Below are 12,638 nucleotides of genomic sequence, written 5' to 3'. Positions count from 1 at the left end.
AATCAAGGATTTCAATCCCAGATCGATGATCTCTTTCCTGGAAGCATAACCTCGGTACCGTATCGGTGTTTGCTCCCCCCTGCTGAGTCATCTCTCGTAGATTATGGTTTCCAGAACCACTATCGCTTCCCCCAACAACAGGTTTCCAGCGCCGTTCTCTCCCCAGTCAGAGTCTCGGTATCTCGTCATTGCCAGAACACCGCGCGGCCGGTCATTTCCCCACATAGTTCATTATGCTGTGCATCTCCAACAGTAGTGTCAGGGTCCAGAAGATTGTGATCATTTCCCCAACAGGATTCCTTGCTTCGGCTTGGCATTTTCCCCAGCATTTCGCATCTCTGCATGTAGAATCATATTGCATTGCATCCTCCCAAATCGCGTAGCATTTCCATTTTCATGGAGCATTACGCCATCGCAAAATTCAAACATACGCATGTAAGCATAAAACATTCTCGGTATCCCAAGTGATAAGCCAGAAGTTTGTTTCTAGTGCTCAGACTGAAGGTTGTTCATGACTTATTATCCCCAGCATGGGTCGTTGGCCCACGTGCCGCCTCAATTATCATTTTCCCTATTTCTGCCGAGGCTGATAGGCATGAAGTTTTCGGTATCCAGACCGAAGTGGCATTCAGGCCACTTTCCGATTTTCAGATCGAAGAAGTTTCCGACATTCAGGTCGATGCAACTTATGGAATTCAGGCCAGTTTCCGGTATCCAGACCGAAGTGGCATTCATGCCAGTTTTTCCGATATTCAAATCGAAGAAGTTTCCGACAATCAGGTCGAAGTACTTGTGGCATTCAAGCCAGTTTCCGGTATTCAGACCGAAGTGGCATTCAGGCCAGTTTTTTCCGATTTTCAGATCGAAGAAGTTTCCGACATTCAGGTCGATGTAACTTGTGGCATTCAGGCCAGTTCCCGGTATCCAGACCGAAGTGGCATTCAGGCCAGTTTCCGATGTTCAAATCGAAGAAGTTTCCGACAATCAGGTCGAAGTACTTATGGCATTCAGGCCAGTTTTTTTTCCGATTTTCAGATCGAAGAAGTTTCCGACATTCAGGTCGATGCAACTTGTGGCATTCAGGCCAGTTTCCGGTATCCAGACCAAAGTGGCATCCAGGCCAGTTTCCGATTTTCAGATCGAAGAAGTTTCCGACGATCAAGTCGAAGTACTTGTGGCATTCAGGCCAGTTTTCCGATTTCCAGATCGAAGTGGTGTTCAAACCAGATTTCCGGTGATCAGACCAACATTGATACTCTCATATTCCGATGCTTAGTGTTCAGACTAATGTGCGGCGTTCAGGCCATGGGTATTCCTGTGTTACCATTTATTTTGGTGTCCAGGTCAACTTTCTGTTTCGGTACTCAGGCCGATTTTCACCGTACTAGACGGATTCTTCTTTTGAGATTGCTTCTTTGCCGATTCTGACAGGCATTGTTAATTATTTCATAGGGATTCAGGATCAAAATCCGGGTCTTCTTAATATTTAACCATCTCCCACTATGATCATATGAAGAACGTCCTGCTTCATATTCTCTAGTTGAAGACGCTTAAATAGGGGCAACTATCATACCCCGATTTTGGCCCTGAATTTTTTTTTTTCATCAATCATTCATTTTATTTCCTCCTCATGACCATTTCATCTGGTCATGAATCTACCCACCTACACTGATTGTTTAGACATTGCCACTACTTGCCATTCCATGACTATTAGATTTTTACCTTTCTATTTGACTTTAGATGTTTGATATAGTCTAATAGAATCAGTGGGAATGTAATGTCTTTCATTCTCATGTTTAAATTTAATCCATGTTTTGTCTCTCTCATAGAACGTCATTTTCCCTTTCAATCTTAATTCAAGGAGATTCCATCTATATTCCATCTCATATTTCTATATATCATGTTCAAATTTGCATTCACATTTTTCATTCACATTGAATAGCTTCCATTCATCCATACACATACTCATTCATATTTTAATTACTTCATTCATTTTTACCACATCCACTCACTCATAACCATCGTTCCCATGGCAAGTGGATTAACTCATAACCTTTAAACATCACCACTTGAATACATGAAGTCCTGAAGATACAAGGAAAGGCTTCTTTTGACTTGCTACGAGAGAAGCTAACTTTTTCATTCACAATAATGTCATATTTTTTTACAAAACATAAGTTTGTCCAAGGCATACTTAATTTACAAGAAAAACAGTTTAACATGTGTGATCCAAGCAGAAAGCATTCTTTCTAGACATGACCAGAGACATGCAATTTCCAAGTCACACTTCTTACAATTTCAGGTTCAGTAGTGATGTCTTCAAAACAATAAAAATAACAGTTACATTAGTTTATGCAGTAGTTCTACATGCATACAGACAGAACACAACACATAAAGTATTCTGCTCAAGAGGCAGATATAGTTGGCTGAAATTCTTCATTTGGTCCCTTCAACGAAACCGAATCAGGCGAATTCTCAGAGCAGAAGTTGTTCTCTATGTTGTCTTCCTCCTTCATTCACCGCCATGGATACCACGCTCTCCGTTCTCAAGGACTACTTTGGGTTTATGAGTTTTCGACCGTATCAGCAAGAGGTCATCGAGAAAATTATTGAGAAAAGGGATTGCTTGGTAGTTATGGCTATTGGTAGTGGCAAGTCATTGTGTTATCAAGTGCCTCCATTGGTTGTGAAAAAGACTGGGATAGTTGTAAGCCCTTTAATATCATTGATGCAGGATCATGTAATGGCTTTGAAACAGCGAGGTATCAAAGCTGAATATCTTTCAAGCGCTCAGAAGGATTATACTATTCAGGGTAAAGCCGAGCGCGGTCAATTTGACATTCTGTTTATGACTCCTGAAAAGGCATGCTCAATTCCTACAAGTTTCTGGTCCAACTTGCTAAAGGAAGAAATTAGTCTTTTTGATGTTGATGAAGCACATTGTATATCAGAATGGGGGCATGACTTTAGGATAGAATACAAGCAGTTAAACAAGTTACGTGGTGTTCTAATAGATGTTCCTTATGTTGGTCTAACTGCAACGGCTACTGAAAAGGTTCGGTTTGACATCACCAATTCCTTGAAGTTGAATAATCCTTACATTGCTGTTGGTTCATTTGATCGCCCAAATCTTTTCTATGAGGACAATATTTTATTGATGAGCTTGTGGAAGAAATTTCAAAAGAAGTTGCTAATGGTTGTTCAACTATAATTTACTGCACAACAATCAAAGATGTAGAGCAGATATATAAGTCACTTATGGAAGTCGGTATTAATGCTGGAATGTACCATGGGCAAATGGATGGAAGATCACGAGAGGAGTCTCATAGATTATTTGTTAGAGATGAAAAGCAAGTCATGGTGGCTACAATTGCCTTTGGCATGGGCATAGATAAACCTAATATAAGAAAAGTTATTCATTATGGCTGTCCAATAAATCTAGAGTCCTACTACCAGGAAAGTGGAAGATGTGGTAGAGATGGTATAGCTTCTGCTTGTTGGCTTTACTACACAAGAAGTGACTTTTCAAAGGGCGACTATTATGCTGCAGATTTAAAATCGGACAACCAAAAAAAAGTTGTTATGGAGTCGATGCTTGAGGCTCAACACTATTGTTTGACGGCAACTTGCAGAAGAAAGTTCTTGCACGAACACTTCAGAGTTATGTTCACAACTTGGAGCAGTCTCGGGTATGCTCGGCGACTGCTGCCGAGCAATGGGTAATAGCAGTCTGCAGAACTTATTTTGAATGTTCATGTTGGAAGAGGATTCGTGGTCTTGCAATCCGGAAGAATTCTGCACAAACATCAGATGCAACAATTACTCATAAGCTCACCGACTCGGCAATAAACGTGAAAGGCGGGGTTAAAGACAAGTGATAAGAAATAGATACTAACCAAAGAAAGAAGCTTGATCCACGTAGTCTCGTACCGTATAAGTCGTGACGTGAGAGCATTGAGCACCATAAACAGACCAAAATCCCAAACTAATCCAATTGTTACTCGAACAAGGCAACTTCATCACTTCAACATAAAATTACAGCATTAACACAAGAAAAGTCGAAGCTAAGCTTGACCAAGGACTTGCACTCGTCGTAAAGCAACGCCAACCTCAATGCATTGCAAAGACACCCTCTCCATTCATTTGATCGTGTTTCACTGCAGTAAAAGGACACATTAATTAGTCAAGGCAGTAAAATCCAAGAAAATACCCAAAATAGAGTTAAGACAAAAGCGAAGAAGAAAGCTAAGTTCAGAATACCGTTTTCGGTTTTAGCATTAAACAGGCCGATCCAAACTGAGCACATGAAAGAGGATTTTGCAGGTTGCTCCTTTGAACGCCAAATACACTATTGAAACCCTAATTCATGGGAGATAAATAGAGAGAGGCGAATCAGTAAAGAGGACGGAAAATTTTTTGAGAGAAGAGAACGGTGAAAAAGATACCTCACAAACCCTAATCCCAAAATCGAAGCAAGAAACCAGTATTTGAAGATTCAAGGACTACCTGAGCTCGCCGTCACCGTCGAAGGTGAGCCACCATGTCCAATTTTCTTTATCCTTTCACGCTTTGATTGAGGGACGATGACTGAGGTAAGAGCGATCGTGAGATTGAGAGAAATGTGAGGTTTGGTGTGAGTGAGATTGTGAGTGTTGATGAGCGTTTTCGAGAGCGGAGAGAGATTTCATTGAGGTTTTTTTTTGTGAAGCAGATGGGGAGAACGAGGGCGATGAAGCTACTACTCTGTTTCCTTTTCCTTTTTTTTTTTTAATTTATTTTTAAATGAGGATAAACATGGAAACCATTAAGTCTTTTTATGATAAAACTTTCTAGATTTTCATTTATTAATGTTTTCATTTAATATACTACATTAACTTATGTTTTTGATTCCCAATCTCACTAGCCTCTAGAACCCAACAGCCAAGCGGCTGGGTTTAATTAGGTTAGTCCAACAGTTTTCTTTTTTTATTAGTTTTTTATTTTAATTCTGATTTTTAATCCATTTTAGTTTATTTATCCAATCTAGCATCAAAATAATAACTAGTCATGAGTGGTCTGGTGGAGAAGGGTAGTATCATAGTCTTGAGTGGGGTGGGTTCAATACTCATATGTAGCATTTTTTTAGTATTTTATTTTCTTTTAGCTTTTTTTTAGTATTTTATTTCTTTTAACATTTTTTGTTATGTTTATGCTTTATTATTTTCATAGTTTCATTATCATAACATAGATTTGTTTTCTTTTAATCATTCATTCAAAACCATTTTAAAACTATAAAAATCATATTTTTCTCGATTTAATATCGAGCCCATTTTCCACACCTTTGTAAGTCGATTGCTTTTTAAGCATCGCCATCAACCTCACATAGCTTACTCTTGGGCTTTCTTACAATGAGTCGGTTCTCTTGCACTTACACTCATATTTCGCATCATTTGTTGTTTGGGCCTGACCTAATTATTTCATGATTTTGAATCCCCATTTGACAAAATGTACCCCACTTCCCCAATGTGTATATAATGTTGTATTGTTTTATTTCTCTATTTGTTTTAGACACTAACCCAAGAGTAAAATCCACCATTTCTAAAAAAAAAATACAAAAATACGACTCAATCCAACGTCGAGTATTTTCTCAATAAACAAATCAATTCATTTCGCCCTCCTATTCTATTCCTTTTCTTTCAAACTTTCATCAAATGCTTGATTCAACGTCAAGCCATTTTCTCTAATAAAAACTCAAAAAATATTAATTCATAAGCCAAGACTTCTTCAACAAAGATGGAAGTGGAACGTGGTGTATACCACGCACTCCTGAGACTAGGATTCGAGATGTATATCTCGCCAATCCTAGCTCTCGCCATCATCCAATTTACCCACTTTGTTTTCTCAAACACTCATTCAAATCTTTCTCAAACGTCCATCAATACTTGATCTAGGTCAAGTCATTTTCACAACAAAACTCAAAATACCTAATTCTTATTTAACACTTTTTCAATAAAGGTGGAAATGGAACATGGTGTATACCATGCACTCCTGAGACTAGGATTCGAGATGTATATCTCGCCAATCTTAGCTCTCGCCATCGTCTAAAATTGTCAATGCGGTTTCTTCAAACCCTTTCTCAATCAAACCTAAAAATACTTAATCTCTATTAAACACTTTTGCAAATAAAGATGGAAATGGAACATGGTGTATACCATGCACTCCTGAGGCTAGGATTCGAGATGTATATCTCGCCAATCCTAGTTCTCGCCATCACTCAAAGCACATCCAACCAATCAAACTCTTTTTTTCTCGCCGCCGTGCGACCAATCAAAAACCTTTTAAAATGAAAGATATATTGCCTTAAGAGATACAAAACAATGTTTCGGCCACGATTGTTGAGTAGAGATAAATGACGCTTTTCCGAATGTAGATTTGTAAATCCTAACACCTAAGTACATATTGCATGACAACTCTAGGGCAGAACTTCCCCATTTCTTTTATACCTTCCGTGCGTCTCCGATCTTATGGCATGTCAATCCATCCTATTGCAAAGAGGTAACTGCCTAAGACTCGATTCAGCGAGCTGCGACACCTACTGCTAGGACGTGAACACATTGCCCACTCTCCTTTGACACAACTAGTGTCCTCCTTTGTAAGTCCATGTTCAGATGGCAATCCCTATCTAGCCGAACTACGGCAACTCTGATTCTCATGTTCAGATGAGATACGTAGGCACAAGATGCGATGTCTTGCCGAGTTAGACTGACAACTAACAACTAATCTTTGTTTGTTTTCGCCCTCGTTGCGATCGAGACCTTCCCTTTCTCTTGCCCTAGTTGCAATCGAGACTTTTGTTCCCGTTAGTTAGCCGAACTACATTATGCTCTGATTCTCATTCCAGATGAGATATGTAGGCATAAGACGCGATGTCTTGGCGAGCACACACTCCTCTTTAGCCCATAGGTCATCCGAGCTACGAAGACTCTGATTCTCATATTCAAATGAGATACGTATGTAGTGGATGCGACATCCGTGCGAGTCATTTTCTTTTGACCCCCCTTTTAGTAAATAGTACATTAGATAAACCCACACCCTTTAGACAAGAACAACAAAAGTGGATCCCGTAGAGTACTACGGATGCGTAGGGAGCTAATACCTTCCCTTCGCATAATCGGCTCCCGAACCCCAGATTTGGTTGCGAGACCTTATCTTTTCCTTTCCTCTTTTCAGGTTTACTTCGAGCGTTTCCTTTCCCTCCTTTGGGATAAATAACGGACGATGGCGACTCTTCTGTCATTTCTTTCTCGCCAGGTGTTTTTTCGCATTTCCTTTTTCAGGTTGCGACAGAACTAAGCAGAGATCGGCAGCTGACTTTCTGAAGAGATCCTTTCCTCTAAGAGTTTTCAATTCCTTGCGAAACTCAAGAAATTGATCATTCATAGCGTCCATCTTCTCATAGACATCTGGGCCCTCAGACGACTCAGAATGATAGATGGTGTCGTCTACCCTAGGCATGGTATGCACGATAGGAGGAGGAATAGCAAGGACCGGGCTAGATGCCGACATAGAAGCAAAAGTTGGAGCAGGACCCTCAGGCATAAAGTTAGGAGGCATTCCCCACGGAAACCCGGTTGGCATGGCTGTAGGAGCAAAGTGTGCACTAGCTGCAGGCACAGTTGAGGAGACTATCTCTGAGATGACTGTCCTCTAGGGAGGAGTTGAAGGCGTCGGAGAAGACTGGCTATGGGCAGCCAAGAATGATTCCATCAAAGCACTCAGTCTGGCCACTTCCTCCTTGAGTTCACGGTTCTCTTGCTCTAGTTGATCCATCAGTCTTGCAGAGTTGGCTCTAGTGTAGTACCGATGAGTCAGCTTGTCTTCAAAATAAATGAAGAGCACAGAGTTAGACCACAGGACAGGAGACCGGAAACAAAACCTGCTTATGCACATGATTCATGCAATGCTTGTGCATATGATTTGTTTTTATTTCAAAGGAACTTTAGGGTTTTACTTGCAAATTTTGGAATCATTTAACATTTATCGTATATAGAAATATCTCATAAAATAATATCGGGAAAATAAGTACATCATTGTCAATTATGTACAAGAGGAAAGGAAAATAATCATCCTATGGATCCCTAGAAACAATCATCTAAAGCTCGGGACATAGGAAGATAAGATGCGCGAAGCCTCTTCACTTCCCTTTCATAGGCTGCCTCCATATCCGCCTTCTCTTTGGCGAGTCGATCGTACTTCCTCTTCCAAAACTTGGAAAACTGAGGGAGTAGAGAAGTCCATGCATCGTTAGGATCATAAATAACTTGATGCTCGAGGAACTCAATCAAAGCAGCCTTCTCCTTAATCTGCTGAAGCAACTCTTCATCTCTCAACTCCCCTACTCCTTGATTAGGGAGGGTTGAAGGCCCAGCCACAATCATAGGTGCAGGTCTCGGATACTCGTAAGGCATGAGATACTCAGACGCTCTCTTCCTTACCCAAGTAGTGTAAGGCTCTAGAGCGATGCAATTCTTAGGACCCAACTCCTTCCTTCCTTTCTTATGAATCTTGCGCCAAGCGCGGACCATCCTAGCTCTCAAGCCTTGGGGATCTTTACCCTCCTGAAAGAACACACCCTCTAATAAAATGTTATTAGGTTTATCCTTTAGGGGGAACCCAAGCTGACGACGTGCCAAAACAGGGTTGTAGTTAATCCCACCACATGTACCAAGAAGAAGTACATTGGAGAACTCACCACAAGAGTCGATAATCTGCACACCATCATACACACGGTTGTACCAAAAGATATCATCATTAGTGAGAGATATGAGTCTCGTGGACCACTGTAGACATCCCTTGTTTTCCTTGAAAGTGACCGTCTGAGGGAAGTGAGAAATAAACCACTTATACAACAGAGGCAAACAGCACACAATAGCGCCACCACCCTTTGCATTCCTCATATGCAAAGAGAAATAAGCATCACCCAACAGAGTCGGAATAGGATTAAGAGTAGAAAAGATCCTAATAGCGTTCACATCCACAAACTTGTCGATGTTGGGGAATAAAACCAATCCATAGATGAGAAGTACAAATATGGCTTCAAAAGCATCCTCACTCATGGCCTTCCCATACATAGTAGCTTGAACGATGAGGAACTCAGAAGGGAGACCTTGAATTCCACCTTTGGTCGTCATATGAGCACCAACAAAAGATTCATCTATGTGCAACATGTCTGCTATCTCTCGAGAAGTAGGAATACTCTCCAAGCCATTGAACGACACCTGATCCAGAATAGGTATACCCACAAGATAAGCATACTCCTCGAGCGTAGGCAAAAGCTGGAAATCCGGAAACGTGAAGCAACGGTACAAGGGATCATAAAACTGCACCAATACACTTATCAATCCTTCATCCACCTGAGTAGTCAGAAGAGGAAGAAGCTTCCCAAAACGAGCTTTAAAACCCAAGGGATCTAGTACATAGGATGTCAGATTCCTTAACTCTTTCAAATCTGGTTGTCTGAAGCTATACTTCTTTGTATTCCTTCTTTGTCTTTCCATGTCTGAAAATTTTGCAAATAAACCCCTTAAGTTCCTTGAAAACTTTCTTTTATTATTGATGATATGGATGCAAATGAGTGCGTGAATGCATGAATGCAACAATCACACTCAAGGATCAAGCAAAGCACACCAAACAAAGGTCATGGGATGGATCATATCATCCTTAATATCAATTATCCATTTTGGTGGATTATGGTTTACACCTTATCAACACCCAAGTTCCATTGATATTAAGGATATATGAACGGATCAGACGCAAGATTGTTCCTTGATTACTGCTGGACAACTGTCTAGAAGTTCTAAGGTCAGACGCAAGGCACTCCACGTGTTTTGATTTATCTGATCTTCAGGAATACCAAAGGATTGGTTCCTGGAGATTTCTAACTCAGATAACTTCTAACTAGGTAGAAGTATCAGAGTCAGAGGCAGAATCCGTTTGTTTATATCAGAGTCTCATTTAACAACTTCAGAGGCACATTTTATTCAGGGCAGTTTTGAATGTTCATATTTTCTAAGATAAAGAGGAATCTATCTTCAGCTAAGGGTTTAGTAAAGATATCTGCCCATTGATGATCTGTATCAATGAATTTTAATGTTACTATCCCTTGCTGAACATAGTCTCTGATAAAATGATGTTTTATTTCAATGTGCTTAGCTCTGGAGTGTAAAATGGGATTCTTACTTAAACAAATGGCAGCAGTATTATCATAAAAGATAGGAATGTTACTCTCGAAGATTTGCAGATCTTCTAAGTGATTCTTCATCCAGAGCATCTGAGTAGTGCACAGTGATGCTGAGATATATTCTGCTTCTGCTGTGGAGAGAGCTATGGTTGATTGTCTTTTGCTGGCCCAGGATATCAGATTGTTTCCCAAGAGCTGACAATTCTCAAATGTGCTTTTTCGTTCCAATCTGTCTCCTGCGTAATCTGCATCACAATAACCAGAAAGTCTATACTCTGATGTTTTCTCATACATCAGGCCCAGGTTAGGAGTTCCTTTCAGATATTTGAAAATTCTTTTAACTGCAGTTAAATGAGTTTCTCTGGGATCTAATTGGAATCTTGCACAGAGACAAACACTAAAGAGAATGTCAGGTCGAGTAGCAGTCAGATAGAGAAGAGAGCCTATCATACCATGATAGAGCTTCTGACAAACCTTTTTACTGACTTCTTCCTTTTCAAGAATGCAGGTTGGATGCATGGGAGTCTTTGCAGAGTTGCATTCAACCATGTAAAATTTCTTCAGAACATCTTTTATGTATTTGCTTTGATGAACGTACGTGACTTCTGAAGTTTGGTTAATTTAAATTCCTAGAAAGAACTTTAGTTCTTGCATTAAGCTCATTTCAAATTCTTCCTGCATTAAATCAGAGAATTCTTGACATACAGAGGCGTTAGCTGAACCAAAAATGATATCATCAACGTATATCTGGCATATCATGAGATCATTATTAAGGTTTTTACAGAAGAGTGTGGAGTCAACTTTCCCTCTGATAAAATTATGTTCCAGAAGAAAATTACTTAATCGTTCATACCAAGCTCTAGGAGCTTGTTTAAGTCCATATAAAGATTTGTTAAGTTTAAAAACATGTTCTGGATAATTTGGATTTTCAAAACCTGGAGGTTGGTTGACATACACTTCTTCTGATATGTAACCATTAAGGAATGCACTCTTGACATCCATTTGATACAATTTGATAGAATGATTTATAGCGAATGATACAAGTAGGCGAATAGATTCTAACCTGGCGACTGGAGCAAAGGTTTCATTGTAGTCAATACCTTCTTGTTGACTGTAACCTTGAGCCACCAGTCGAGCTTTGTTTCTGACGACTTTTCCTTTCTCATTAAGCTTGTTTCTGAACACCCATCTGGTTCCGATAACGTGTGTGCCTCTGGGCTTAGGAACAAGATCCCAGACATCGTTCTTTGTGAATTCATCTAGTTCTTCTTGCATGGCTAGAACCCAGTCGTTGTCTTGAAGTGCCTCATCACAGGACGTGGGCTCAATCAGAGATACCAGTCCCAGAGGAGTTGCTTCAGAGGTCTTGAAGGTAGACCTGGTTCTGATGGGTTCGTCCTTGTTACCCAGAATCAACTCTTCAGATATGTTGAGGCGACTTTTGGTTTCTTTGGGATTAATGGGGAGTTAATTTCTTCCGGAGTTTGAATGGTAGTTGCTTCTGGAGCTTCAGTCTTCTTGTCAGATCCTGCAAGAGTGATTTCCAGATCTGCAAAATTCTCAACTAGCTTTGACTTTTCAAGGTCAAGCTTATCGTCAAATCTGACGTGAATTGATTCTTCCACAATTTTGGTTTCTATATTGTATACTCTGTAGCCTTTAGAGCATTTTGAGTATCCTAACATAATACCTTTCTGTGCTTTGGAATCAAACTTATTCAGATGTTCTTTAGTGTTTAAAATAAAGCAGGAACATCCAAAAGAATGAAAATATGAAATGTTTGGTTATCTTCCTTTACACAGTTCATAGGGGGTCTTTTCCAGAATAGGTCTTATGGAGATTCTATTATGAATATAACACGCTGTATTTACAACTTCGGCCCAAAAGTGCGTAGCCACATTAGTTTCATTGATCATAGTTCTGGCCATCTCTTGGAGTGTCCTATTCTTCCTCTCTACAACTCCATTTTGTTGTGGAGTTCTAGGGCAGGAGAAATCATGGGATATTCCGTTAGAGTCAAATAATTCCTCAAAAAAATTGTTTTCAAATTCCCTACCATGATCACTTCTGACTCTTACAATTTTAGAGTCAAATTCTTTTTGCACTTTGGAACAGAAGCTAGTGAATACAGAGTGAGACTCACTCTTGTGCTTTAGGAATTTAACCCATGTCCAGCGACTGAAATCATCAACAATGACTAGTCCATACTTCTTTCCATTGACTGATGCTGTTTTCACAGGACCAAATAAATCAATGTGAAGAAGTTCCAGAGGCTTAGAGGTAGTAACAATAGTTTTCTTTTTGAAGGATGTTTTTGACAATTTTCCTTTCTGACATGCTTCACATAGAGCATCTGAAGAGAACTTCAGTTTAGGTAGGCCTCTGACTAACTCGAGTTTATTTAGCTGGGATAATTTCC

At 39.9% G+C, this 12,638-nt stretch overlaps 1 pseudogene; it reads left to right on the top strand.

Moving 5' to 3' along the window:
• The first annotated feature begins 2,524 nt into the window (after positions 1 to 2,524).
• On the top strand, positions 2,525 to 3,723 carry LOC127123407 (uncharacterized; annotated as a pseudogene).
• The last annotated feature ends 8,915 nt before the right edge of the window (positions 3,724 to 12,638 follow it).

This window comes from Lathyrus oleraceus, chromosome 2, assembly GCF_024323335.1.
Source record: "Lathyrus oleraceus cultivar Zhongwan6 chromosome 2, CAAS_Psat_ZW6_1.0, whole genome shotgun sequence".
NCBI classification, from domain to species: Eukaryota; Viridiplantae; Streptophyta; class Magnoliopsida; order Fabales; family Fabaceae; genus Lathyrus; species Lathyrus oleraceus.
This window is presented reverse-complemented; position numbering and strand designations above follow the sequence as displayed.